A 26,831-nucleotide genomic window follows, 5' to 3' on the forward strand; every position below is an offset into this window, starting at 1 on the left:
GGAGCGGGTGCTAATCTGGAAAATTGCACCCGCTCTTAGCGAAATCGCGGTAAAATTTCAGCCTCAACCACGTCTCACGACCGTGAGATAGGTGGTTACAGTCTGTAAAGGAATCCATACGACGATCCAGCAAAAGCCTCGTGCACCCTAAGAACACGAATCGACCCAAGGACTACCGCCTTCTGCATTTTTCCCGCAAGTGTTTTAGCATGTTGTTGACACGCAGGGATGCTATTTAGGCCATTAGCAAGTGAAAGCTTGGCACCTCCAAGAGCGCCGATGATAAAGACGATTAGTTTAACAGAATAATCCAGATACAATCGTTGCAACTCCCTTATATGGTCTCGATACCTCTCTTTCTTTTCATTCTCCTTTGGTTATGATGTTTTTGTCAGGTGGTGCCAAAAATTTGATAACGAACATGGTTCGCTTCTCGAAGTCAAGAAGAACCATGTCAGGCCTCGAATGAGCAACAGAAACAATTGTCGAGAATATAAGGTTCCAGTATATGCGGCACTTCCCATTCTCGACAATTGACTCGATTTCCCTAGGAGTATTTAGAGGAGCGATATTAAGGTTAATGCCGTAAGAGTGACAGAGATGGTAGTAAAGCGCTCTTAGTGCCGCATGGTGCCTTTGAATGTAGGTCGTTCCCGCGTGAGTTGGACAACTAGATAGTATGTGAGCTAAATGCTCGGGGTGTGAATGGCACGCCCTGCAGCTATCATCAGGAATGTCTTGGCTCAAAATGTGGCGACGGTATGTTAAGGTGGAAATGACACCGTCCTATCATGCAAAAATGAAACCCTTCGTACCAGACTTCAATTCGGGCGATTTAAGGAAAGCAAACGTTAGCTCACAAGACATTGCCTGATTCTTCACATTTCTGTGGAAGATACCGTGCATCCTCTTATCGAGGAGCTGTTCACGAAAGTTTTTCTCTTGTGCTTTCCTAATCTGGGCTTTCAGGAGGGAGTACTCGAGATAGATAAGATTTTATGCATTTTGCTCACCTCTAATACTGAAGTCAAGTCCGAGTGTTTCAGCAGCCTCCTCCGCTGCTTTATACAGAAACGCTCCTTTGCCCACTTCTTCGTAATTCCTGACCATTTTAAGAAGAGGGCTTCTTCCATTTGCAACTCTATGTGCTGTACCCAGAATAATCCTGTTGTGAAGACATTCAAGACTCAATATTCCGCGACCACCTTGACGGCGTGAGATGTACAGTCGCGGAACGGAAGACTTAAGATGCATGCTTTTTATTCGTGTGCATAACCTTTCTTGTCCCGATATCAAGAGATCTGAGCTCGTTCTTCGTCCATGGAACTACTCCAAATGAATAGAGTACTACCGGGACGGCAAGCATGTACGTTACAGATACTTTGTTCCTCGCCGACAGTTTGGAAGACCAAATCTGTCGGATGAGACACGTGTATCTGCTTCGGAGAGTATCCTTTATAGATGTCACATCCTGAATGCGGCTCTGTGGCACGCCCAGGTATGTATAAATCTCTCCAGCGCAAAGGTGTCGTATAGCGCTTCTATCAACGAGCTCAGGATCTTCAGGGATGCCATTAAGTTTTTCTCGCTTCAAATAAACCTTGGCGCATTTGTCTAACCCAAATTCCATTCCAATTTCCTTAGTACATCGTTCGACAATCCCTAGAGCTAGATGTAGTTGCTCTTTGTTTTTAGAATAGATCTTAAGATTGTCCATGTAAAAGACATAAGTCACCTTGTACTTTCGATCTTCAGGTTTGCCACACAAGTACCCGTCGGAATGGCGAAGTGCTAGAGATAGTGGCATTAATGTAAGGCAAAAGAGGAGTGGGCCTATGGTGTCGCCCTACAAGGCACTTCTCTGAAAGGTGACCTTGTTAGTTATCACACGATTTTTTCCAGATAAGATAGTTTGCTGAGTTGCCTTTTTTCGGCAGGAGTATTGTGCGTCCTTCCACCAACCACTCCGGAATCGGCTCTTCCGCCTTTAAATATGGGGTGAAAATACGGGCCAAATGCTGATGGGTTGAAGGACTTCTTCCAGCAGAAGGTTTTGGTACAATCTGGTCCTGGTGCGACATAGTTCTTCATCCCTCTTAATACTTTTTTTACCTCCTGGGTAGTGATGGGTGGGCATTCTTGATTAGCTGTTATGCGGGTATCACACAGCTCCTTGAAGCTATTTATATTTTCTGAGTCTTCGTCCGGTCTATGCTGCACTTCGTAGACTTTTCTCCAAAACTCTCTTTCGCTTTTCTCACTTTACACTCTCTTGCCACTCCTCTCTCTCTCTAACTATCCTTCACTCTCACACTCACACTAAGCCTCCAACAGTATCAGTAGTGTATAGCGGCATGCGCTCTTCTTGAAGGTTGTGATTCGTGCACGTGCATGAATTGATTTGTGATTTTGTGTGTGATTACTGATGTGTTATGTAATCACTAAGCGTTTTCTAACTATTTTTTATGTTCAAAGCGTTTAAAGAAAAATCACTTCAATTTACAGTCTATAAAGTTAGTGTTTCTGCTGAGCTTCCTACCAAAGCTCACTTTTTTCTAGGGATTACGACTTAATTTCGTATGAATAATTAGAACTAAAAAATCGAAGAAAAGTTTTAGTAAGTAGAAAAAACCACTTCGTTATTTCTAACGTGAATAAAGTAAGACCAAACATATTAAAAAGTGTGTTGATATAATTTTCGTTTTACAATGTTGAAGAAATACGAGATGACAGTGACTTTATGTTTTTTTTCTATGTCATGTAATCTAAAAGAACAAATTTCATCTTGAAGTTCTATGCGGAAGAAATATAGCAAATGAGCAAATTTTTTTCCTCCTTCCACTCTTTCCACGTTTTCAAAGTTAGCATATATACCGATCATTTGCCGAGTCATTTATCACACCATTTTTATGAAATCATTTGACTGTTCTTTTTTAGAGTCACTTTTTTCAAAAATGAAGATTCTGAATTGTATCTCATACCTCCTATTCCTGGATTTCCTGTACGTTAAACGTAAATGCAATATATTATTTCTAACTAATCTTGTGACTATCATATGAAAAATGTTTACTTGAACAGTCAGGAAAATGTTAATTCGAATGAAAAGGCAAAATTGGTTTGAATTTATATTAATAAAAAATGTATGTCACAAATGTAACAAATAAATCGCAATTATTGTACGGAAAGTTAATTATGAATTCAACTTTACGTGACAAAAAAAAACCTGGTTATTGAAAAACGCACCCAGCCAAGGACAATTTCGATAAAAGTCCAGGAAAAAGTCAGGAATTTAAAACAAAAATTTTGCAACCAGTCTTTGAATATTAATGGTCAGGGAAAATGAGAATTTGTTAGACAAAATATAGAGAATATTTAAAATGAAGATTGGCGGTAAGCCTGATATAATATTCTTGTTAGTAATTTAATTTTCTTGTATTTAAATTTTTTTTGCAATTACTTCCTTATGAAGATTATCCTTTTAGTTATGAACTTTATTAATTGTGTAAAAATTCAACAAGTTTTTTAAAACTCCATCCTTTTTGGGTTAAAAATGCAACTATTTTTGTAGAAAATTTACTTTTGGCTTAAATGACATATCTTGGTGGTGAACAGTCACTTGAAATTATTTTCGAAGGAAATGCAATTTTTTAACATTGGTCTTTTTGATTTGAAAATTCATCTGTTCTAGTAGAAATTTTATATTTTATGGATAAAAATGAAACTATTCGATTAAAAATTAATATTCTTTGCTTGCTTATTCAACAATTTCGTTTGAAAATTTTTATTGAACGAGTTTTCTCTGGAAGATTCTTATTTTTATTTAAAAATGCATCTTTTAGGTTGAAAGTTTAACTATTTTCTGCAAATTGATATTTTTTAATTAAAAATTTCACTGCGTAGGTAAAAGTTTAATATTTCTTGAAATCTTTTTTTTTAAGAAGGTGATTAAAATTTCTTTTTAATAAATGTAATGATTGATATTTTAATCAACAGCAACTTGAACTTAAGTAGAAAAAAGTTAAATTCATCTGAAAACAGCAAATTTTCAAACAAAATACTTGAATTTTTAACTGAAAATTGAGAAGGAAAAGGAACGATTTTTGAAGAAAATAGTTCAAGTTTCAACAAAAGAAATCAATTTTCGACCAAAAATAAATGTTTAACAAAAGTGTTCAACATCCAACAAAATGGTTGAGGTTTCAAAAAAAAAAAAATAAAAAAATAACTTGGAAGAACAAAATTAATTTTTTCCCAAAAAATAACAAATTTTCTACTACATACATACATGAATTTTCAACCAATTGGTAGAGTCTTTTACGAGATGAATTCAGTACAAATAATATGATAGTAAAATTATATATTAAAACTAATTAATTTCTAACCAAGAATATTCTGATTTTTGATTGGGTTCTATTTATTCAGTTGATATTTAAAAAAAACCAAAAAAATGAAAAAAGGTAAAAAAGGGGAAATCGCTTCAGAACAGGAAAAAAAAAGAATTCCTTAAAAGATGGGCAATTTTTTGAAATTTTATTTGAAAAATTGTTTATAAACAATAAAAAAAATGAGCATGGAAAGCGAAATAAACGGTACACCTTATTACGAAAGTTTCTCCCTTTTTAAAAGAAAATATCCTTATTTATTTATTTTATTAAATATTATTCTTTAGAAATTGCCGACTGAATAAATACTAATTTTTTGAAAATATGTGAATTCATTTAAGGCTGTAATAATTAATTTTAAGAAAAGCTTAAGAAATAAAGAATATGAAAAATCAGAAAGTTAAAAAAGAAACCAGATTGCACCAGATTTCGCTCAGTTAAAAACAATGAGATTGCAATTTACTGAATCTTAAAAATAGGCTAATTACAAAAATTGATATGTTTCTGTACAAATGAAATAGGTAAAATGCACATTCACCTTTCTTGTTCTTTATTTCCTAATATTAAAAGCGTAAACAATTTACATTTCGAGAATGACACATTTTTAATAACAAAAGAGTATATAAAATTTAAAAAACGATTCGAATAAATTAATAAATTATTATATACGACCGATATAAATAAAATAATTCATTTCCACTTTTATTTATTTTCTCGACAGACCAACGTCAATTTGGCTCATTATGTGTAACCGCCTTGAAGATTTTTTAGGAATAATAAGAATAATTTGTTGCTTGTGAATTTTATTATTATTAACAAATTTTTAAAACATGCTTTATTTTTATACTTTTTCATGAAAAAATCCTGTTCTCTCTACTATGTATCGAAGTAGCTGCTCATACCTAACAAACTTCAAAAATTTGCGTTAACACTTAAGATTTTGCTTTCTTGTAAATAATTTAAGATAATGAATATACAACTTTCGTCCTCTTTTCTTGGGAAAATTTGTATATAATTTCATATGCATTAAAATTGCTTGCTAGCTTGAGCTAACTGCAGAATATTCCTAATCATTAACATTAATATTTGTTCTAAATAATTAAAATTTTAAAAATTCAATATTAATCTTTTTCACGGACAAAATTTGCTATATAAAATATTCTTTTCAGATATAATAAACTTTACAAAAATTTAAATTAATATTTAGGTTTTTTTTAATAAATAATGAAGCTTAACAAACAAAAAAATTTCCGTCCCTTTTTCATGGAAAAAGAATTGATTTCCATCTCATTCTTATAGGAATAGCTAATCAGATTTGAAAGAATCCAGAAGAATCTGAATTCTAATAAGTTCTGTTTGTATTCATTGTTTTAAACAATACATTGCCGTGGAAAAATATTAAGATTTTTTATTTGCTAACTTAAATTATCTATAACAATGATAAACGTTAAGTCTTGACAATATTTTGCAAGAACATAAGTTTGATGAGCTATTTTGATACGTATTAGATCAAAAATAATTTCTGTCTGTAGAAAAGATACAAATTTTACATATATCAACATAAATTATTTACAGCAAGGAAAAATGTTAACTTTTAACATTATTTTGTAGCAGAATACATTATTAAACTCTTATGATACATATGATGAGAGAAAGACCATTTTTCTGCACAAAAATATGACAATTGTTTTTTTAAAATAAATTATTTATAACAAACCTAAATATTATATTTTATTAATAAAAATAATGAGTTATACTTGTTAAAAATATTTTTTAATTATTAAGTCTGTTTAGATACTTTTATACAAATCAGACAGCAAAATATTTGTTCTAGCAAACGAATGTTAATTTTTGTGTTTTAATGATATTTTTATGGCAAACTTTTAAAACAAATTTGTAGATTTTTGTATGAAATTTTTTTATAGATTCGTGTTTTTTCCTATTTTGCATAGTTTTTCTGCAAAAGGATCTATTTAGTTAAAAAATTCCCTTTTCAATTTTGACTATATATTTTTTTAATTAAAAAAGATTATATTATATATATTATGTAACTATTTCGTTGAAAATTTTGTTTTATTTCTTAAGGAATTTGTTTTTAACTGAAAATTAAGCTATTCTATTTTTTCTCTAAATTTATCTTTTTTAAATAAACATGTGTCTAGTTTAATCAAAATTTGTCGTTGTTTGGTAAAAAAATCGTTTTTGGGGTTGAGAATTTTTTCATTAGTGAAATTTAATTTTTGTAATGAAAAATGTAGCTAAATTTTTTTCGAAATTTTTTTATTGGCAGTTAACTTTTTTGGTAGGAAATGTGCGTGTTTCTTTGGAAATTTAACTATTACGTTGAAAATTTATTTTATTTTTTGGTGGAAATTCATCTTTTTTAGTTAAAAAGTCATATATTTTTTTTAAATCTGTCTTCTTTGGTAGAATATTAATCTTTAGGGTTTAAATTTGATTACTTTTGTTGAAAATTACATTTTTTAAATTGAAAATTAATTTTATTGACTACCAATGTAACCATTCTCTTGAATAGTTACATTGAAACTTTGTCGTTTTTATTGGAAAATTCATCTGTTTTAGTAGAAATTTCATATTACCGGATAAAAATGCAACTGTTGGAATGAAAATTAATCTTCTTTGCTTGCGGATTCAACATTATGTTTAAAAATTTTGATTGAACCATTTTCCTCTCAAATATTCCTATTTTTACTTGAAAATTCATCTCTTTGGTTGAATGTATAACTATTCTGTTAAAAACTGATATTTTTCAATATAAAAATATAACACAGTAAAATTCATTAACATATAACAACATTTGAAACAAAATAGTTCGAGTTTCTACAAAAAAAATCAATTTTTGACTAAAAATACATTTTTGACAAAAGTGTTCTAACCAAAAATATTTGAATTTTTTATTGAGTTCTAATAATATAGCTGATATTTATACACAAAATGAAAAAAGGGCAAGTTTCTTCAGAACAGGGGGAAAAAGATGAATTCTTTAAAAGAGGGGCCATTTAAAAAATTTTGTTTTGAAAAATTGTTTTTAGTAATTACCAATTGAATAAATACTAATTTTTTGAAAATCTGTGAATTTATTTAAGGCTTTAAATATTAATTCTAAGAGAAGCTATAGAAATTAAGAACATGAGCAGTCGGTAAGTTACAAAAGTAAGCAGATTTAACCATGTTTAAAACAATGAGATTTCAATATCTTGAAACTTAAAAAAAGGTTAGAGACACAAATTGACATGTTTTGTGCATATATAACATTAGAAATGCGCATTCTATTTTCTTGTTCTTTATTTCTTAATATTAAAAGCGTAAACAATTAAAATTCGAGAATAACAAATTTTTTAATAACAAGAGATATCAAAATTTTCTAACGAGTTGAATAAATGAAATTAACTTAAATTATCTTTAACAATAATAAACGTTAACTATCGAAAATATTTTTTGAGAATAATACTTGTTAAATATATTTTTTACTTTAGTAGGTCCATTGAGATACTTTGATAAAAAACAGACAGGAAAATATTTTTTCTCTCAAACAAATGTTAATTTTTGTAAATTATTAATATTTTTATAGCAACAGTTTATAAAAAATTTGTAGATTTTTTTATGCAAAATTTTGGTTGATTCGTGTTTTTTCGCATTTCGCATAGTTTGAGTGCAATAGGATCATTTTAGTAGAAAACTCTCCTTTTTTAAATTTGATTATTTTTTTTAATTAAAAAAATAATATTTTATGCAGTAAATATTGAACTATTTTCTGTTAAGTCAAACAATTATCTTCTCCAGTTAAAAATTCTACTATTTGTATTGAAGTTTCTGATTTTTTTGCCTGAGTATTGTCATATGCATCTCATCTTTTTATGGAAGATTCATTTGTTTGGTTAAAACTGTAACTAATTCGTTGAAAATTTATTTTATTTGCCTAAAAATTTATTTCTTTCACTGAAAATTAAGCTATTCTATTTTTTTCTCTAAATTTATCTGTTTAAAAAATGGCATCTATTTTGTTTTAAATTTGTCCTTTTTTTGTAAAAAAAATCATTTTTGGTGTTGAAAATTACTTTTTTAAAAGCTAAAATGAATTGTTTAATTTAAAATGTACCCATTCTATTTGATGTCGCATATTTTTCATAGGCATATAATCTTTTGGGTTGAAAATCCATCTTTTTAGTTGAAAATTGAACTATTTCTTAATAAATTTATTTTATTTAGTTGAAAACAGATTTTTCTAACTTAAAAATAAATTTTATTCTATTCATTTTTAAAAATGCACCTTCCTTAGTTGAAAATAATATTTTTTGTTAAAAATATGTCATTTTCTGGTTAAAAGTTCATAGCTATTCCATTGTTGCTAGAAAAGTGTAGAAAATTTACTTTTTCATTGAAATTATTATTTTTTTTTGGTTTTGAAAAGCCAACTGAAATCTTTTTTGATAGAACATTCAATTATATTTTCATAGAAATTTGAGTTTGTAGTTAAAAATGTTATATATTTTAGTAGAAGTTGCATCTTTCTTGGATAAATATGCAACTGTTTCAATAAAAATTATTCTTATTTGCTTGCGGATTCAACTATTATGTTTGAAAATTTTGGTTGAACCATCCTTCTCTTAAAGATTTCTATTTTTAGTTAAAAATTCATCTGTTTGGTTGAAAGTTTCATTATTCAATTGGAAACTCATATTTTTAATTGAAAAAGGTCACTGCGTAGGTATAACTTGAAATACTTCTTGAAAATTTTCTTATAAAGTAGGTAAATAAATGTCTTTTAAATAAATGTAATAATATATATTTTGATTAAGAACGATTTTAACTAAATATGAATGAATAATGGAACTAATTAAATTAATTAATGGAATTAATAAACATTAGTCTAATACAATGGCTTTTCGAGGTTATTCGCTTATAATTAATTATTAACAATAACAAAAACTTAGAGAATTGTTTATCTCAGTAAGCCCCTAATGACTGTTATATTATTTACCTAGAATCAACATGCACTTTAGGCCTAGCGTGATCAAAAACCTACTGGTCAATGAAAGAGATAAATTATACCTGTTCTTACTTTATTTTTGACGTTTCCAAGAAGATTTTTTGGATCAGTTCAATTTCCCAAGGATTTTCATACAATACTTGCCTTTGGCCAAATCAAAGTATTCATTGTTATTTGGAGAATTTAAGCATTTCGAGAAATTATTCTTAAGTTGCTGGTAATGGTTCATTTGCCAATTGAGATCCCCGGCTAGGCCAATGAGTCTAAGGGAGAAAGAAGAAAGTTAGAGAAAAGGAGATAGAGAGTGAAGAAAAGGAAGAAGAAACGCGCGCGTGATTTTATGGCATATAGACATTGGCGTACATGGTCAGCAAGCTCGTATTTTAAGAGCACCTTGAGTTTGGTCATTTATCACGTAGGCCTTTTAGTCAATTTTTCTCGCGAAAATTTGAGTGGAAAGTCAGGTAGCTGATTGCTGATTTCCGGGGTTCTCAATCCGACCGTATGCCTACAATAGTTCCAACACCTCCCGGATACAGCATGCTTACCTTGTGTGTTTAAAATGCTGTTTCAAAGAAACACCCCCCCCCCCCCAACGGCCTACCGTAGAAGTTAAATCTATATGTATTAAAATTATTCTATAATGGTACTTCGCGGTAGCCACCCTTAATCTTTCACTTACATTTCAACCAGGGTGCATTTAGGGAGCCTTGATTAGTCTTGTACTTAACCTGTACGAGAGAAATTGATTTAGTCTTGTCTTTACATCTGGGTGATCTTCTCCTGGCGCCTTCTCCGAAGAGGGCAGGGTTACGGGTCACTGCATGCGGGACGGCCCGAGCGTAGTTTCTGACGGTTTGCTGGGGAAGCGCATCCGTTTCGGGCGGCTGGTAGTGCGTTTGAACAGAGACAGCATGGTTATTGCGTGGACGCTTGGTTCGGTTGACTTCATCCTCCTTTCCGGCGACCGAATCCCTGTGTTGTGGATGAGACGAGCTGACGTTAACCGTCTCCTCCGCGTCGACGACTGTAAGTCGACACCCTGCTCGTCGTTCATGAGCTCGTTCTTGAACCGTTCACCGGCTTTCTAGCAGGTAACGGCTGATACTGTTATTGCGTGTGTTGGTGCTGGTGTTATGGTGCTTCCGTGCACCTTTTGCGCGATGTTGTCTTTTCAAAACCAGTATACATCAGCAGCGATGTGTTCTAGAATCTTTAAGGGCCCTCGTCGGACTGGAGCTAGTTTGGTGCTTAAGCCAGATACCTCACTCTATAGCTAGTGTTTCGGCACGTACACAAGTTTTTGGGGAAGTACTACGGCAACATTAATCTCTTCTTTTTTCTCATGAGATCACTAATGAAAGTATCCTAAGCTCCTCGGTCGGGGCGTGGAGTTTGGTTATCAGGCTTTCTTTTACGCGAAGGCTTGCAGCAAATACGCAAGTGGCCAAAAGAAAAGTTCTTAGATTAAGCGTATCTCGTCAGTACGAAAATGGCCTGCAAGCGTTGCGCCGTGATATTTCTATATCAGTCGGAACTGTAAATGGATCCGGAGTTGCAACCTGTTTTTATATTGTTTGATATCTCGTCGCCGTAACGCATATCAGTTAATCGGTTCCGGCCAAGAAAAACCATATCCTGTGGTAAGAAATTCTAAGCTCCATGAAGCTTGAACCAACGAATAACATCGCAGGTAGTTCCTGGGTCTTCCCGCTGGACGTCGACGATTTCGTTGCAAGCAGGATTATCATGCTAGAAGGCACAGGACTGTAATAGATGTAGAGATGGCTGCGTTATCGATGGTGGTGGTAGGATGAAACATGGTTTCCAGGTCACGCTCATTGGGTGAAAGTACGCCAGGGTTAGGGTACCCGATATAGCGTCAGGAAATAAGTTGCTTTTCACAGGAACGTGTTCGATTGTACGCAGAAACCGGCTGAGAAACATCTCTCACCGCATAATTTCGCCTCGAGTGTCTTTTTTACTTTCGACACAGGTGACCGTCTTTGTGTCGGTTCATAGGGTTAAGGTTCGATCCTCTAGGAACGGCTGATAGCGTTTGATCCCATAAATGGTTGCAAGACACTCTCATTCTTTACAATGCAATGGTAGCGATACTCGGTGGGCGAAAACTTGACACTTGTAAAGGAAACAATGCGTCACTTTCCACCTGTTTTTCTTTGCATCAGCATGGCTCCCTTATCGTAAGCAGCACGTCTGTTTTAAGAATGAATAAAAGCTCGCGGACGGGTCGGCTGATAGTGACAGGACTGTAGAAAACATTTTTAATGACCGCAAAGTCTTTGAGGGCCTCAGGGGTACTCTTTTAGGGGCGTTGGCATAGAGCGTATCTGATAATGCGGCGAGAATAAACAAACAAATTAGTGTATACTCTTTTACCCAATTACAGATTCCGTCGAAGGCGCGCATCTCTTTACGGGTGCGTGGGGGTAGCTTTTCTTAAAACTTCAATATGACTTGCTTGCACCGACTTTATCACGGCACTTATTATGTGAGAAGGGTAAGAGAGTGTAGTTTGGCCAAAACTACATTTGACCGGAGCAACGGTAAACCCGTATATGAAGAATCGCTCAACAACGATAATTAGATGGAGCAGATGTGATTTTTAGTTTGAAAAGAATACAACGAAATCATCTAGATAGGCGATAGCGTGAATCCTATATTTTTTCGCCAGGACTTAGGGCATGCAGTTTGAAAACGTTCTAAGGGCGTTTTTCAAGCTGAATGGTACTATCCGAACCTAGAATTAGGCTCTATCAGGCTTTGAGGAGGCGGTTTACCGCTAGGAACCTGGCGATATGGTAGTTAACGCAGATGCTGTAATCACTATCTTTCTTCCCGACGATTACAATGGCAGATATGCAGAGCATGGTAGTAAGCTCGATAATACCATCACAAAGGATCTAGAGGACGGCTATGTGCTTGTGCCCCTCGCATCCTCTGATTCAGGCGAGTTTTTCTGTCAAGCTCTGACATGAAAGAGGATTAGCGGACCAATTCATTCAATAAAAGAACAAACGTGCGCGAAAAAGAAGCGGTAGCGAGAGGAAGAAGAAAGAGGGAGAATAAAGTTTCCAAGGTCCGCAGAACAGGACAATATGTAAAAAACTGATGGAGAGATAGTTGTTGCTTCTCCGTATTTTGTACCCTCAACATGCCCCCCCCCGCTATCCCAGAGTTGGAAGGGCCAATTTTCCGTGAAGACCGGCCATGCGCCCCGTAAGAGGAAAGGAGAACGAAGAGAAAAATCAATCAATTCTCCCTAAGAGACAGAGAGCTAACCCGATGTCGGATGGTCTCGCATTCATTAAAGAGAATTTAATCTATTAGGCACAGGTATCACCTCACTTAGAAGACCAGGAACGTAAGTGATTATTCGAATATTAAAAAAAGATTATAGAAATTGTAAGAAATTTTCCGGTAAAGCGGGAGTGGACTGACAGATTAATTAAGAAAGGTAGATGAGGTTTGGAACAAGTTAGGGAACCATAAAAAACTGCTGTGGTTAGATTGCAGAATAGGGGCTTCACCTCTATTTTGGCAGGAATAACTTTTTTTGGCAAAAAACTATTAGAATCTTTAGTAGAATGATAAATGAATCGGTTTAATGAGGTAAAAATTTAAAATAATTGTTACCCTTGTTACTATGATGTCTCGAATATTGTATCGCGATGTATCGGAATAATGATATTTAACCAGAAGTTGGAAATGGGTAGGGATTTGATCAACATTATTTTTTTACTGATCATCGCTGTGTCTTACCGCCACCACGAAACGTTGGGAAAGGGTAGGGTTTTGACACACTTATTTTTGTGACCTGCCAAAGTGGTGTTTCTGAACGTTTGGATGTTTAAAATCACGTAAACGGTAAATTAAATATGATCATTCTGATATCGTGACATTCCTTTATTTAATATATCGTAGTAACAAAATTAACAATAATTTTAAACTTCTGCCTGGTCAAATCGCTTGATTTATCGTTCAATTAAAGATTCTAATACTTCGTTTGCAGAAAAATACTGTTTTTTCAGCCAAAAAAACAGGTGGCGCCCCTATTCTGCAATTTCACCGCTTTTAAACATCCAAACGGCCAGAAACACCCCTTTGGTAGGTCTCAAAAATAAATTTGTCAAAACCCTACCCTTTTTCAACTTATCGTGGTAACGGGAAGGCACCTCGATGATCAGTAAAATTATTATGTTGGTCAAATCCCTACCCATTTCCATAAAATAAATATAAAGAGATAAAATTGCAGCCAATGTTCAATGGTAAACGTAAAAGGGGAAGTATCATGGAAACAAGAAAACAAAAGAACTCTTTAAAAAGAAGACGCAGTTTTTGTTATCGGATGCTTCTTTCTGGATGTTCGTTTCATGCTTCGATAAAGCCTAACATTACCTTGGAACGTTTTTGCACTTTTTTGTTTACAATTATTTGCATGAAAGTTATACATTTTGTTAGTTCTTCTGTAAAATACGGGCTTAGGCACTTACGCCCGTATGCAGTGTGCCCCTTTAATTACAAATAGTAATTATTATTAAAAGTTAACGATTTTCCAATATAGTATTTAGTATTACCTTAACTTCATTTGCTCCCAAGAGAAATGAAGCTGCGTCTAATATAACAGCTTTTATATGGTAATTGCTTATAGTTAATTATTAACATTGCAAACAAGTTACATAATTAATAATGTCAATAAGTCGAGAAGAACTGTCATATTATTTACCTGGAATCAAGGTAAAATTTAGAATAAGGGTGGATAAAATCTTAGTTATCAATTAAAGACACAAATATTGGGAATAATTATGTAATTTACATACGCGGTAAAATTTCAGCTACAACCACGTCTCACGACCATGAGATAGGCGGTTACAATCTGTAACGGAATCAATACGACTATCTGGAAAAAGTATTGTACACCCTGGGAACACAGAGCTACACAAGGACGACCGCCTTCTGCATTTTCCCCGCAAGTGGTTCAGCATATTGTTCACACGCAGGGATTCTTTTCAGGCTACTAACCAGTGACAGCTTGGCACCTCCAAGAGCGCCAATGACAGTGACAATTAGTTCAACAGAATATTCCGGGTATATTCGTCACAACTCCTTCATAAGGACTCTCTCTCTATACCTCTCTTTCTTTTCATTTTCCTTAGCTACGATGTTTTTGTCAGCTGGTGCCGAAAATTCGATAACGAACATGGTTTGCTTTTAGAAGTCAAGAAGAACCGTTCCAAGCCTCGAGTGTGCAACAGAAACAATTTTCGAGAATATAAAGTTCCAGTATATGCGGCACTTCTTCTTCTCGAGAATTGACTCGATTTCTCTAGGAGCATTTAGAGCAGCGATATTAAGGTTAATGCCGTGAGAGTGACAGAGATGCTAATAAAGCACTCTTAGTGCCGCATTGTGCCTCCGGATGTAGATTGTTCCCGCATGAGTTGGAAAACTAGATAGTATGTGAACTAAATGCTCGGAGTGTGCATGGCACGCCTGCAGTTATCATCGGAATTGTCTTGGCTCAAAATGTGGCGACGATATGTTAAGGTGGAAATGGCACTGTCTTGACATGCCAAAATAAAACCCTCCGTGCCAGACTTCAATCCCGGTGATTTAAGGAAAGCAAAAGTTAGCTCACACGACATTGACTGATCCTCCACATTTCTGTGGAAGACCCCGTGCATCCTTTTATCGAGGAGCTGTTCACGGAAGTTTTTCTCTTGTGCTTTTATAACCCGGGCTTTTAGGAGTGAGTTCTCGAGATAGATAATATTTGATGCACTTTGCTCAACTTAATAGTAAAGTTAAGTTCGAGTGTTTCGGCAGCCTCCTCCCTGTGCTGTGCCCAGAATAATCTTGTTGTGAAGTCATTCAAGTTTCAATATTTCGCGACCACCTTGACAAGGTAAGATGTAGAGTCGCGGAACAGAAGACTTGAAGTTCATGCTATTGTTCATGTGAATAACGCTTCGTGTCTCGATATCAAGGGATCTGAGCTCGTTCTTTGTCCATGGTACCACTCCAAATAAATAGAGTAATACCGGGACAGCAAGCATGTTAGTCGCAGATACTTTTTTGTTTCTCGCCGACAGTTCGGAAGACCAAATCTGTCGGATGAGACGTTTGTATCTGCTTCGGAGAGTATCTTTTATAGATGTCACATCCTGAATGCGGCTCTGTGGAACGCCCAGGTATGTATAAGTCTCTCCAGCGCAAAGGTGTCGTATGGCGCTTCTATCAACGAGCTCAGGATCTTCAGGGATGCCATTAAGTTTTCCTCGCTTCAAATAAATCTTGGCGCATTTGTCTAACCAAAATTCCATTCCTATTTCCTTAGTATATCGTTCGACAATCCCGAGAGTTAGATGTAGCTGCTCTTTGTTTTTAGAATAGACCTTAAGATCATCCACGTAAAATACATGAGTGCCCTTTCACTTTCGATCTGCAGGTTTACCGAAAAAGGACCCGTCAGAATTGCGAAATGCTAGAGATAGTGGCAATAATGTGAGGCAAAATAGGAGTGGGCTCATGGTGTCGCCCTGAAAGACAACTTTCTAAACGCTGACCTTGTTAGGAGTCACACAATTTTTTCTAGATGAGATAGTCAGTCTGGTTTTCCAAAGTGGCATCAACCTCTCTATGCACCTCACGTTTTGCGGGTGAACCTTTAAGCTTTCCTAAAGACAGATGATAAGTCTATGGGAGGTCGAATCGAAAGCTCTTTCGGTAATCAATCCCGGCCATCGATAGGTCAGGCTAGTAGTATGCCGCATCTTTGCAGACACATTTATCGATGAGCAGGCTCTCCCGAAATTCTGCAACGCCTTTCTTTGAGCCGCGTTGTTTATATATTTCTTGCCACACAGGGTCAGTTGCCCGAACAATCCTATCATTGAGGATAGCTGTGAATATCTTATACAGTGTGCTCAGAAATGTGATTGGCCTGTAATTTTTCGAGTTAGCTAAGTTTCCTATTTTCAGCAGGAGTATTGTTTACCCTTCCACGAACCACTCCGGAATTGGCTTTTCCGTCTACAAATATTAGGTGAAAATACGGTTAAAATGCTCATGGTTCGAAGGATACTTCTTCCACCAGAAGGTCTTGAAACCATTTGGTCCCGGAGCGGAATAGTTCTTCATGCCTCTAAATACTTTTTTTTACTCCTCGGTAGTGATAGGTGGGCATTCTTCATCAGGTGTTATAAGGGCATTACACAGCTCTTTGAAACTATTTATGGTATCTGAGTCTTCATCCAGCCTATGCTGCACTTCGTAGACTTCTCTCCAAAATACTTCGACCTCCTCTGGTTTGTGCGGGTGGTCGACAGTAACTGGAGGGTCTTGGAAGAGTCGAGATGGGTCAGAGAGAAACTGTTGATTTTCTCTGACAGACCTCTCTCTCCACTCTAGACTTCTCTTAACGTCCGATAGTATCCGTATTCTCTCAACAATACGCTGCCTGATGGTCAGCAGCTTTGACTTGTTAAGTCTGTGATAATGGGTCCGGAATTTGCGCCACAACTTTCGCATTTTGGCGATAAAATTCTTGCCAGATGTGATGTAGTCAATCACACACTGAATGCGGGACGCGTACCCTCCTGCCCAGACTATCTTTATGGCGAGTTCATGCATTCGTCTTTGGTCTTTTGATCAACGGTCGATCTTGTGATCAACGGAAAAATTTACTAGACAAATTTCATCACACATTTAACGAAATTTTTACAAATTCTGGTGACTTTTGTCAAATCATTTTTAATTTTTTGAGCAGGACAAAAGTATCAGAAATGTTCAATTTTCTTTAAATTTGTGCAATTGGTGATTGACTTTTTTTAGAACAAAATAATCCACGAAGTCTCACTGCATATTAGGCATTTTTTTATACAATAAGACTTTTTACTCGGTTTACCTTGAAATTGGTAATACTCCTTATTGACCGTACGACTTTGTGGTAAGAATTCCTGATGCACTACGCCACGGTAATCAAAGAAAACAGGGAGCAAAACCTTCTCATTTGACCGAACTTGACGTGCTTTTTTCGGTCTTGCAGACTCAGGATGCTGCCACTGAGACGATTGGGCTTTAGTTTCGACGTCATAGCCATATACCCATGATTCATTCCCAGTTATAATCCTTTTTCGAAAATCAGGATCCTTATTGACTTCATTCAACATTTTCTGAGCGATGGTCATGTGATGGATCTTTTGATCAAAATTAAGCAGTTTTGGAACAAATTTCGATGACACACGTCTCATGCCCAAAACGTCCGAGAAGATAGCATGGCATGAGCCAACCGATATGCCAACATCTTCAGAAACTTCTCTGATGGTAATTTGGCAATTTTTCAACACCATTTCTTCCACTGCTTGAACGTTTTCATCTGTTGTTGCTGTGCTGGGACGTCCAGGGCGAGGTTCACCTTGGAAATCCTCTCGGCCTTCTTGGAACAGCTTGTACCACTTATACACAGTTTTCTTACTCAGAGTAAACTCAGAATAGACTCACCGTTTGCAACTGTCAACATTTCAAGAGTTTCAGAGCACTGGATTCCATTTTTCGCACAAAATTTAATGCAAACTCTTTGCTCCATTTTTTTCGAAAGAAGAAAATCGCCGAGCACACCAAACCCTTCTAACTTTTTACGCCTCTTCCAGAAAAACAACACGAGCTATATAGTCAAAACTGTGAACATATGATCGTGACGAGTGTACCAACAAAACAAAAAATTTAAAACTTGAATGTACGTAGCCCGCGAAAATTGAAAAGTCACCTTACTTTTTGAACACACCTCGTACATTACATTGGAATGTTAATCACTCACAAAATAGAAACTCTAATTTATTTTTTAACTGGAATTGAATAAAGATATCTGATTTTAGTGAAATTGTGCGCTCGATTAAAGAAAATGATTTCTGATTTGAAAACAAGTAGAATTAATAGTGCGCGCCGCATTGCCTGAGAGATAAATTAGTCGAAGCACGTGGATGTTTTTGGATGAATAACAAATTAAATATTTTAACTGATATATATATATATATATATATATATATATATATGCAATTTTTGATATTAACAAAGGAAAGCTAAGATATTGCTCTACATGTTAGATATTTTGTCATTACCTTATCGAATGTATTTTTCTTTTTACCCATTCATTGATCCTATATCATTATTTATTTATTAGTATTTCAATCAAAATTATGAAATGCTGAAGTTGCTACTTTTCAAAAAACTTCGTAAATGACTTTTTTTTCTACATAATCAGGTGCAGCTGGAATGCAGGCTGGACCTTCTGGATCTCCTACGTCTTCGCGAACTCCATCTATTGGTGAGCTCGATGCTGCTGATAAAAGAGCTCCAAATTATCTTCACGTTATAGTAAACTCGAAAGAATGCATGTTTTATGGGACCCCCAAACTAATGAATAAACTTGAGCTTTTCGGCGATCCACCTTCTAGCCAACGACCCATCTGGTTTACTCATGATGTAGGTACATTCAAGAACTATGATCTTTATATGGAAATGGCGCATGGCAAGCGTTTTACTATAACACAGCTCGCAGAAATCCATGTAGGAGACGATTATCATGAACATGTTAACATTGTCCATAAACCTTCGATAGCTAAAATAGGAATTGGAGAACACTCATATGAAGCTCAGGCATTCACTTTGTTCAAACGGCAAATACCACATCCTCCGATAAAAGTAGAGGAAACAGGCGGCCTAATTTACATAACAATAAGAAACACCAAATCAGTCTATTTTGCTCACTTTGAATTGAAAACGCCGGTTCAAGCGAGTCTGCCACGTAGCCGCTAGCCAGCTGTTTAGGGTGTACAGTTTTCAGTGGCGGCAACATTCCAACCATTGATTCCAGATGATTCATAATAATAATAATAATAATAATAGTCCGGGGTTCGATCCCTGAGCAGGTACCTCTAGAAATTTTTCAATGTACCTTTACCGAGGTTCTGGTGGTTCGGAACCCACCTTAAGCTGTAGGTCCCCCCATCGTGTACTTGACTGCAACCCAGTCCGTCAATGATGGGGTAAAACCAGGCTTTGTCCAATATGTCTGGGCAAACTGTTCTCATCAGATCACTTGATTGCATTATAAAAATGCGCCTGTGCCTGATGATATATACCGGGACAGCCCCGTGCAAAAATGATCAAATAAAAAAAAAAATCCAACTCTAACCAAAAATGCCTTCGACATGTTGGGCAGTATAAGCCTGTGACAACATTTCAACACTGGAATGTTTTTTATAATCTCTTATCAATAATATTGTTTGGTGATGAAGAAATGGCATATTAATCCTATCCTCTTTTGAATATTGTTCGCTCCTTATAAATATATGCTGAATCATTTAATAAAAAAATAAGGAGGGATGAGGGGTGGCTATTTCGCAACTACCTCGGGCAGAAAATTTTCTAAATTTGGAACTGTATGCCGAAATCTAGATTATAAGAGATCGTCGAGATATCGCATTTCTCTGCTACGGAATATTATGAAATATTTCCTATTGGGCGAAAATTTTCATACCATTTATATCCTCGTATATATATGGAAATGTATATTTGAATTCAGAAAATAAATGTATTCTACTGTTCAAATAAATAAATTCATTCCTCAAAAATAATAAAGTTTTTTTTCTTAATTTTGTACAAAGTTTGGCTTTCTTGCTTGTAACTTACAAAGCAAAGGTGCATATACTCTGTATAACAATATAAGATAAACCAAAGTGTTAGCTTGAAAAATGAAAAAATAAAATAATTATTACCATTGCGTTCTAAATTATTAAGTTGTTTTTTTAAATCAAGTTTCTTGGTGCGCTCACTAGATGGCTTGCGTATTGCATCTTATATTTTTTATTATGCATTTTCCCATTTTTCTTTTTTTTCAACTATTTTTTTAATTTTTCACAAAAAAGTGCAAATGTTTGGTTGTATCTCCCACGTATATTTTACATGTGGACTAGAAAGAATGATTTTCAAAAGTATTCATACCATTTACTCCAAAAATGGGAAAAGAAAACAAACTAAGCGATTATCAAATTGTAATGTACCTCTAAAATTCTCTAAATTCCAGTAAACCTTTGAGTTTTTAGAATTTCTGAAAACATCTGAATTCTTGTAACTTGGAATTCGTAGAATTCTTAGAATATTTCGAATCCCTTGCATTTTCTGAACCAGTTAAAATCTCTGAATTTTTAAAGTCTCTGTCTTCCTTACATTCTCAGAGTTCTTTAAATATTCTGATTTCCTTGAATCATAAAAATTCCTTAAACTGCCAGAAATCCTTAAATTCTCTGAATTACTCAAATCCTCTGAATGTTTTGAATTCTATTAATTTCTTAAGGTAGTATTATACTTTAAAACGCTCGAAAAAAAAATATTTTTGTTAATTTTTTCCGAGATAATAAAAAATGATATCTATGTCGGGTTTGTTCGGCTTAATGAATACACTCTTGAAATACATTTAAAATTTTGTTTAAATTTAGTTTATGCACTTTTAATACATGAAAACGTCAAAGTTAATTTCTTAAAAAGTGGGTAGGTCCACGCTTTTGTGAAAATCTTTAGAATAGGCGGTTTGTCATAAAAAATTAAACAATTTTAGATCTAGTTTGACTCCAGCAACCGGCTGAACTAGGAGTTCTGACATACATGCAAAAATAACAAAATAGCGGTAAATAAACAAAAAAGTGGCTTTATTTTCAGTTTTTTGCAAACAAAAAAATATAGTTAAAATAACATTTTTGAAATAATCCTAGTTAAGCTGGTTGCTAAAGTCACACTGAATCAAAAAATGTTTAAATCTTTTGTTTGAGACTGCTCATTCTCGAGATTTTTACAACAGCGCGGGCCTACCTACTTTTGTAGGAGTTGACTTTAAATGACGTATTTACGTATAAAAATCGCAGAAAATAAATAAAACCAAATTTGTAAAATCAATGTCAAGAGTGTATTTATTAAGGCTAGGAAACGCAACATTGATATAATTATTAATAATTTCATAAAAAAATCACAAATATAGCTGTTTTCAAACGTTTAAAACTAGATTACTGTCTTAGATTCGGCAAATATCTCAAATTTCCTGAAATCTTCCAATTTCCCAAAGTCTTTAAATTCTCTAAATTTTCTAAAACCCTTGAATATTCGGAATTGCTTTCATTTTCCGAATTATCTGATTTATCTGAATATGTATTTCTCCTGAACGAAAACGCCCAAAGAAATTAACACAAGTGAGCATACCCAAACGAGTGATTACAACCGAACTAACCTACAGGAAACAATCAAACCATCATATATCTTTTTTTTATCTTGTCAGACCTTCTAAACCTTTTTATCTTTAAAAATTATTTAAATTTTCCCTGATTTTGTTTTAAATTCTAAAAAAATGTCCTGAAATCATTCAGATTCTCCTTTGAATTAAAAAAAATCTTCTCCAATCTTCTGAAATCTTGTTAAATAATCTTTCAAAATTAATTTTTCGAAATAAAAAATTATTAACATTTTTTCTAGCAAGCTGTATTTTTTCCATTTCGTAAAACTTTACAAAATAAATATAAAATCTTCACAAGTTTTAATTATTTATGAATCGTCCTAAAACTTGTAAGTATCTCTTAAACCTACTTAAAAACTTTTTGTGATCGTTTTTCAATTTTCTCTTAAAATTCATTACAAACAAACATTAGAAATTTTCCTATGAATCAAAACAATTATTCCTTTCTCTTGACACCCTGAAAAATTCAGATTACCTAAGGAGATGTTTGAATATTGAAAAACTAAAAAAATTGGCTCATCTTCCATATTCTTTTTTCACATATGTTGAAATCTTCAAAACATTAAAATACTTTTCGTTTGAAGTAAAACTTAAAACATCGAAATTTTTCCAAGAAAACTTAAAAGAAATTAAATATTTTCAAAACTTTCATAATTATTAAAAAGCTTTTAACTTTTTTTCAAATTCTTCAAAATAAGTTTTTGCCTATAATTTAATTTTTGTTATCTTTTGAAAAGTGTAAAAATAATTTTAAAAATTTCGAAATGCAATATATGATAAATTAAAATGATTTATTTAGAAGTTTGGCTTTACACATTTGATAGTGCAGAAAATTCATCAATTAAAAATATCACGTAATCGGATAGAATGTAACGAAACAGGAACCCTATTCCCCCCTCTTTAATGTTCAGGTGTATGTGAACGCTCCTATACTCAATAATAGGATTCAGTCAGCTGCATAGTTTCATTAAAAGCTATTTAATTTTCCGTAATGGTTGTCGTGTCCTCAAGAGAACTCTGGTACAAGATAATGAGAGCTTGACGAAGTATTAAATTTAATGATCATAATTTGTTCTGGGAATATTATAAATTGCGTTTTTCATCATTCGCTCTTACACACACACCGAGCTTCCGACAGTACGAGCAGTGTATAGCGGCATGCGCTTTTCTTGAAAGTCGTGGTTCGTGTACGTGTCTGAATTGATTTGAGATTTTGTGTGCGATCACTGAAGTCAGGGATTTTAAAGAAAAGTTGTGCAAAGGATTTTTAAATCTTAATAGTCAGGGAAAATTTATTGGTTTAATAAAACATAAACGCTGAGATTTGTAATGGATGTAGAGTTGTCTGCGTGATCGATGGTGACAGTAGGGGGTAACATAGTTGGCAGGTCGGACTCAAAGGGCGACAGTTCGCCAGGATTAAGTTGTCGCGACAAAACGTTACGAAATTAGTTGCTTTTCCTAGACAGGCGTCCGATTTTTCGTATGAACCTTCGTCCTCGTTGCAGAGGTTGCCAACCTGCAGCTAAATGGCCTCGTGTCAATTAAAGAGAATGCATTCTCTTAGGTACAAGGCAAACCTTATTTAGAAGGCCAGACTCGTAACTAAGAGATTACACGTCGGGTAATTTGTGAGTGGATTGGCAGATGATCGAGAAGCACGAAGATCCAAAGTACTCCGAATCCCTAGCTTGCCTGTAGAGTGACGCACACTCAAGAAACTACAGAAACGCGAGAATTGAACTAGGTACGACAGGAGTTTTGAAATACTTGAGAAAAACTAATTGTTGGATGTTCAATAATTTACTTAGTTGTTAATTTCGTATCAAAGCAGAGTGGGTGCTACCGACTCCTCGGGTTATCGCACAAAGACTGACTTTACTCTTCATTTGCTACATCAAGCAGTTTGGCTCGAAGTTAATCTCGTATAGTTAATTATGAACATTACAAGGAAGTTACCAAATTAATAGCATTAGTACGCCCTAAATAACCTTTATATTATTTACGTGAAGTCAACATACAATTCAGACACAGAGTCAATAAGTACTTAATGATCAATGAAAGAAACAAATGTTGGAGATAATTACGTTATTTACATAATTAAGATTATAGGAATACTGATATGTGTGTGCGTATATACTTTTATATACTCGTATATCAATTTATCAATTTTTGGTATTAACCATTTCTTGGTGGGTACCGTTTTTAATTTATTCTTTTTTTTAGTTTCTGTTGAATAAGTGAATTTCCCAATTATTATTACACCTTACTCCCCTTCTGCTAGTTCAAAATATTCATAGTTGTTTTGATCATTGAAATATTTCGGCAAATTATTTTTTAACTTACCAAAAATGATTTATTTGTCGGTTGACATTCCCGGTTAGGCCAATGGATCTAAAGGAGAAGAAAGATAGTTAGAGAGAAAGAGATAGATTGTCGAGAAAAGGAAGGAAAGTGCGCGTGGGTTGGAGATACATAAACATTGGTCGGCTTTATACCGACGAGCGGAAGGTTAGCTGAACGCGCATAAAATTTTTGGGCGGAGCAAAACTTTCGCCCCGAAAGTGTCGTGAAGGAAGGGTTGCCAAATTTTCAGTTTCGATCAGCTGGCGTATTTAAATTTTATGAGTTTGCAACGCTTCATACACGCTGTTTTCGAGATGAAACTTTCGCCTGGCAAGGAGAGGGAAAGAAGTGTTGCGAACTCACAGAATTTAAATATGTCAGCTGATCTAAAATGATCGGCTTTACACCGACGAGCGGAAGGTTAGTCACATGCGCGTAGGACTATTCGGCGGAGCAAAACTGTCGCCCCGAAAAGATCGTGAAGGAAGGTTTGCCAACTTTAATTTTGATGACCTACGTCATTGACAGTTTTAATCAGCTGGCGTATTTAAATTCTTTAAGTTGCCAACACTTCTTGCACTCTACTTGAGAGGCGAAGGTTTCGCTCCCCCAGCAGTTGTACGGATGTGTATTTAATCTTCCGCTCCTTGGTATATATCCGACCAATGGCGTACCGGCCACCGAAGCATCTCACAGCAGCAAAACGTGATCAAAATTATTATGACTCACTAAGGGTGAGCATGCTCGAATTTTGAAAACATCTTGAAATTGGCAATATGTCGCGTAGGGCCTTCATTCAAGTTTTTTAGAAACATATTACAATTTTATGATAATATGACAATTTTCAAATACATTTCGCTAGCGTGTACAACAAAAGCCTTTATCAAACGATTTAAGTTAGCTTACTTCTTTAGAATCTCCATGAGCTGATTAATAAGATACCTATCAATTTGGTAAAAGTTTTCGAACACTTTAATTCCAGTAGGAATTAAATTCTGACAATTGAGAATAAGAAAATAAGTATTATCAGGTTTTTTTTAATTTATCCAAATATAACTTTTATAAGATTCTTGAGAGAATTAAAAATCAATTTTTTTATATTTCAGACGTGTCACAAAAGAAACTATAACATTTCAGAATCCTTTTTTATTTTACAGGATTCATAAAATATTAGCGAAAATTTGAGTTTTTTGAAGATGTTTAGGACTTTTAGGAGTTTGGAAGAAATCAAGACAAATATTTGTAACTATAATTAGACGAAAACTAGTTAAATTGTCAACCGAAAAAAATTATTTCATTCTAAAAGATAAATTTTTTAACATAAAGATTATTTTTTAACTAAAAGGAACGAACTTTCAATAAAAGACATACATTTTTAACCAAATGGTTGATTTTTAACTAAAAGAAAAAATACGAAGTTTTACCAAAAATAAATAGTTGAAGTTTCAGTTAATAAATTTTCTACGAAACAATTCATTTTCACGAAAAAAGTTGAAGTTTCAACCACAGATATGAATCTTCACCAAACAAACAGATTTAAAACATATAATTTTATCTTCCAAACAAGTGTATAACCCAATAGAAAGAATGTTTTAACAAATTATTTAATTTATCAAATAAAGAAGATCAACTTTTAAGCAGAATTTAAACAAAACCAAAAGAACAGTTAAATTTTTAACCAAATAAATTGAATCAATTATAATTAATTGGATTCAAAATTAATAAATAATTATAATTAATAAGATTAAAATTAAATAAACAAATTCAAATAAATAATTAATTGTTTAAAATAAGTGAAAAATTGTATTCAAACAAAAAAAGAAGAATGTCAACCAAATTGTGAAATTTTTCAGCCAAAAAACGATTTTTCTGCAAAATGTTGGATTTCTAACCGAAAACTATGGAAAATTATAGCTTTCGCTACAATAGCTAGAAAACTTTTCAAAACTTGTCGCTTGAAACCTTACAATTTTACTTGAAAATTTATCTCTTCGATTGAAAATTTAACTATTTTGTTAACGATTTTTTTTCATATTAAAATTCAACTGCATGCTTCAAAATGAAGCTTCTTTGTTTAAGATTATTTTTCTAGTAAAAACTTTAACTTTTTTTTAACAATTTTATTTTTAGTTTAAAATCTATTTTTTTGTCGAAAATTAAATTTTTTAGCTGATAATCTTATTGAAAACAAAATTATTTAATAAAATCTTAATAAAATTTTTTTCTCGAAAAAATTGTTTAAAAAATGTTTGAAACAAATCAGAAACTTCATTAAAAGAAAATTGTATGAATATTCAGTCAGAAGTGAATTTTCTACAAAAAAATAAAAAATTATTTTTTTAGTCATTTCAAAATTGTTTAACCTTCTTAAATTTGTAAATTATTCAAATTCTTTGTGAAATTTTCTTTTAAATTCTACAAAATTATTGTCTCAAAATGTTTCAGATTCTTATTTGGTAATTTTAGAACTCTTTTAAAATGTTTCTAAACATGTTTAAATATTAATTGAAAGTCATCATATTAAAACTTTTTTCATTGCCATAAAGAATAGAAAATAATATATTGTTAATATGAAATCGACATTTCGAATAAATATTTATTTGATAAAAGTTTTTGAAGACCTTAATTCGAGATGAAATTCATTTTTCTGATAATTGAGAACAAGAAAACTAATATCTTAAGTTGGTCTCACCCAGGAGGCTCGGGTTCGATTCCCGGTACCGGAACCATTCGGTTCGGTTTTGATTCCTCTAGAATCAAACCGAAGGGCCTATGACAAAGCCACCGA

This window comes from Belonocnema kinseyi, chromosome 1 (assembly GCF_010883055.1).
Source record: "Belonocnema kinseyi isolate 2016_QV_RU_SX_M_011 chromosome 1, B_treatae_v1, whole genome shotgun sequence".
NCBI lineage: Eukaryota > Metazoa > Arthropoda > Insecta > Hymenoptera > Cynipidae > Belonocnema > Belonocnema kinseyi.